Genomic DNA, 4,914 nt, shown 5'->3' on the forward strand with positions numbered 1-4,914 from the left:
CCATTCGGGGCGGGGCGGGGCGGGGTAAATTTCCATCACTATTAAAAACAAAGATTTCAAATTTCAAAAATTAGATATTTATTAAAATTTATTTATAATTTAATTAATTAATTAGTTAATTAATTATATTAAGGTCATAGATCTATACAATTTGGTCACAAATTAACGATTTAGTTAGTTATATATTATTTTTCAATTACATATCAAAATTTCTATGTCACAATTTAATTTACGGTCATAATCTGTTCATTGATCACAAATAAAAAATTTATAAGTAATAATTTGTTCATCAGTAACAAATCAAAAAGTTATAAGTTACAATTTATTTATTAATCATAAATTATGAAATTATCGAAAATAGATTAACAATTTTTAGGTCACACATTACTTCTTAGTCACAATTTATCCTTTTCATTGGTCACATATTATCTATTGGTTACTGATTAAATAATTTAATGATCACAGTCAACCAAATAATTTGTGATTATTACCAATACTTGCGACTACCATCTCACCACTGTCGTCGCCAGAACCACCACCACCACCACCAAAATCTATCCATTGCAAAAAATACTGTCTCATTGTAGCACCAAATCCACCACCACAAAAAAATAATATTACAGTCACCACCATAGCTGCCACGACCACAGATTAGGATCCAAATTTCCTAAATCTCCCGTCATCCATCGTTAATTGCACTACTTAGATTGTGTCCGCCACCTCCAATGCCTACATTGTTTGTTACACCGCAATATCCACCACCTCCATCACCAGATCTATCAACAAAAATCACTTCGAAATCCTAACACCAAAACATAGAAAACCACCAACACCCAACACCCAACACCCAACAACACAACACCACCAGTGCTACACACCACAACATCACTGCATCGCACATCCGATCTGCAGAGCTTTCGACGATCTAGGCTGGTTCTGGCACCATTTGATCCGAAATCACTGTATAACCATTGGTCACAAAACCAAATTCGATCGACGAGGTCGCAGCAGCGGCGCTGCTGAGGTGGTTGTGGTGTCTTGAGCGTTGAGCCCTAGTGCCAATGCTATCTCTGACAATGATGGGTAATGAAGAGAGAATGGAAGGATATAGAGAGAGAAAAGATAGAAATCACCCCCAAACCCACGGTTGAAGACCACTCCAAAATCATGGTTGAGCATCGATGTATGTGGGACTCAAATTGTCACGACAATTTGAAAGCACCGCTCAAATCAGGCAATGGCCAAACACCACACCAACAAATACCCATTTAACACCAGACCAAACACCAACGCCAAAACCATCAACAACATACCAACACCAACCACCGAGTCATCACTGTGCCATCACCACTGCTTAGTGCTTACAACGACACCCATTAGTCTGCGCATCGTCTTACAGTGGCGTTGTGAGCGTTGAGCTCAATGATGGGGCATCGCTGTTAGGCGGCGCTCGCAATGGCATTCTGAAGACAGTTGTCTTCAGACACAAGAGAGAGAGAGAGAGAGAGAGATTGCAATTGAATGGAATAGGGTAGATTAACAAAAACACTTGAATTTTGAAACAGTAATCTAACTCTTAGTTCATGCAATTTCCACATGAAAGAATCTACATGGTAGAAGTCCCAAGTAAATTACTAAGTATTAAAACATGGATTACTTAAAAATTCATTTAATTTTTTTTTATCAATTAATCTAACTTAGTTCGAGCTTAATCAAAATATTTTGTTTTTGCCAGTTAAATATACATGATTAATTATGAGCTACCAAATGAGTCCAATATTATTAATGTTATTTGATTTAGTTTGGAAATTAATATTACATATTAAGCAGATTACTTCAACGAGTTAGAAATGTGGCAGATACAAGATATTCTATTTGGGTGGAAAAAATTATATAGCATAAATAATTATAAATAATATAACTATTGTTCTCAACCTGTTTTTATATTTTGAAAACGTCGTGTAATTATATCATTACCAATTTCATTAAATATAGTCTTCTCAATATATAAAACTAAACTGTCATTCAACCATCGATCTCCAATTCGATTGTGCAACTGAGTCTTAACATGATTCATTGCAAAATTCAAGCATATTATTATGGTGAAACATTTGTATATATTCTTAATTATATCGATATATCTATATATATTTTTTATATCACCCATCATAGCACTTAAGGACCCTACTGTATTATCTTTTACAATCTATAAATCTGGATGCACTTTTGTTCTTTTCACTATATTTTCCCGTTAATCTGTGAAATAAGATTCGATAAATTATTCTTGCATCGAACAATTCTGGGTCTTCGTGACCAATGATACTGCAAAATAAATAGATTTTTTTGGTTTTTCCTAACACCAGTCTAATCCTCTGAACTCATGCCTCATTTTCAAGCTTGGATAATTCATATCATTAAGTTGTTTATGGTATGCATTTAACGTGTATACCAAAATTTGTAGCATTACGAGGCCCGAAGAGCATTGGCCGAAGTGGTTTAGTCCAAGAACCATACGCGAAGTTGAGACTTTCGAAGCACCTTCACTATCACCTCTTTCAAGAGATCCGTTTCTATATAAATATCTTCTTCAAATTATTGATGTGACGTCTATCATAGAGTTTAATTGTCAAGTTTTGTCAAATTAATCAAGAAGATGAGACCACCTGTACTCTCATTCAAGGGCCACAATTCACCTTGTACTATTGTAAATACTCTCCCATGCTACCATTGTAGGGTTAATGCAACTTTGAATACGAGATTGAACAGAGGAACAAATACAAAATAATTTACTCCATTTTACTCTCTTGCTACACAATCGAGTTTACATACATATTCATCAATCAAAACTGGTAATTACTATACAATTGTGTCACACCGAATTCCGAATGTTGTTGTCTAGCGCCTTTGAGCCACTTCCACACCCTCCATCAAGCTGTTCCAGACCGTTTGTATGTTTTAGCGTGTTGGAAAGCTTACTTGTGTGCGGGTGGGTATGATATTTGTTATCCGCGTGATCCCCAATCGAAAACGAGGTCAACATATTATATTGTGAAATTAGTGATAAATCTTGACAATTGACAAATATGAAACACCTCCAAGTCCAATAAAATAGGAGAATCAGAAGCTACTGAAGAAAGAAAGAAAACTCACCCGCAACCGGTGGTGGATGATATTGATGGTTGACTATCGATTGCAATCGAATTTGCAAAACATTTTAAAAAGAGACGAGGTAGATAGGGCTTCAAGGATTTGAAATTGGAATGGAAAAAAAATATTGTTTCCTTCTCGTAAGTGATTCGATTTTTTTATTTTTATTATTTTTTAAAAATCAGATTTTATGGTCGGCCACTGACTACCCTTGCCCACGTGTGCCTTCAGCCCAGGTTATAATTACAATTTGGTTTATTTATCGGGTGATGCCACTAGGGATGTCAATTGGGCTGAGTCGGCTCGGCTCGTGGGCTGTTCGGGCTCGTCATTTATAATTACAATTTGGTTTATTTATCGGGTGATGCCACTAGGGATGTCAATTGGGCTGAGTCGGCTCGGCTCGTGGGCTGCTCGGGCTCGTCAAATGACGAGCCCGAGCTCGAGCCGAGCGGGGGTTGCGTCCAACGAGCCGAGCTCGACGGGCGGCTCGTGGGCCGAGCTCATGAGCCGAGCCCACGAGCCGGCTCGTCCAAAAAAGTGGAAAAAATTAAAATTTTATCAATAAAATTTGAAAAATTTGCAAAAAATAAAAAATAATTAAAAAAAATTCACGAGCCGCTCGTGGGCTCGGCTTGGCTCGGCTCGCCCACGAGCCACGAGCCCGTGGGCAGAGCTGAGCTCGGCTCGTGAAAAAGGGGCTCGTGGGTTAACAAGCCGAGCCGACTCGGCCCGGCCCACTGCCACCCCTAGATGCCACTTGTACACTTTTGGTTTACATAATCCTTTACAGCCTTCATATGGTGAGGGTCCGCATATAATTTATTATGCATGGGCCTCCCTTCATATGAGGAGAGTGTCAATGATTATGTATACAAAAAGTGTACAAGTAAATTAATCTTTATCTAAATTAAATTTTTCTCAAGTCCATAATGTATCATTTATTACGAGTTTCAAAGTGAGTCCAACATTAGTAGGATAATTCTTGACCCTCCAATAAATACTCATTTGGTCCAAATACTTATTGACTTTGAAACTTTTTTCAATTTAGTCCCTCAAAAGCTCAAAATTCTTAAAAGCTTCCCGAATCAAAATCCTTAGAATCGTGTTATGCGTTTCATCATTAAATAATCTTAACTCATCAGATTATCATATAAAATATATGTTTTTCACTATATCACAATCTAACCCCTAAATTTTGCACATTTTGTATTTAAGGCCCCGTCTTAAGTTTAAGCACTAAAAATCACACTTCTCCTTAATAGTCATCCTTACTATATTTTAAGGACTTCAAATTATGTTCATAAACTCATGGTTTTCTCTCCTTAAACTTTCTAGAATTCGCTAAATTGAACCTCACTCGAGTTTCCTCAATTAATAATTCTTGAAGATTATTTCTTACACTCTGATAATATTTTTTATCATTGAGATAATTATACTAAATATTATGTTATCCTAACCTCTCGAGTTGTCAAAAACAAATTATTATTATTATTTTTTGGTTACTCTATCTTTTGGATTGTACCAAATTCATTTAAAATATAAATATATTATTTATTTAAATATTTAAGTATCTTAAAAATTTTACTTTTAAAGGCCTTATTATCATATCTATGTCTGTTCCAAAAGGTATTTCATATTTTGAGATACTTTTCTTTCTTTTTTCCAATTTATCTATTATATCTTGTATATCTTTTATGATTATTGACCTTACAATTCCTTTAGCGAAATTTTCTAATAAGTTTTCTTTAAAACATTTTAATATTT

This window comes from Olea europaea, chromosome 18 (assembly GCF_002742605.1).
Source record: "Olea europaea var. sylvestris chromosome 18, O_europaea_v1, whole genome shotgun sequence".
Taxonomy (NCBI): Eukaryota; Viridiplantae; Streptophyta; class Magnoliopsida; order Lamiales; family Oleaceae; genus Olea; species Olea europaea.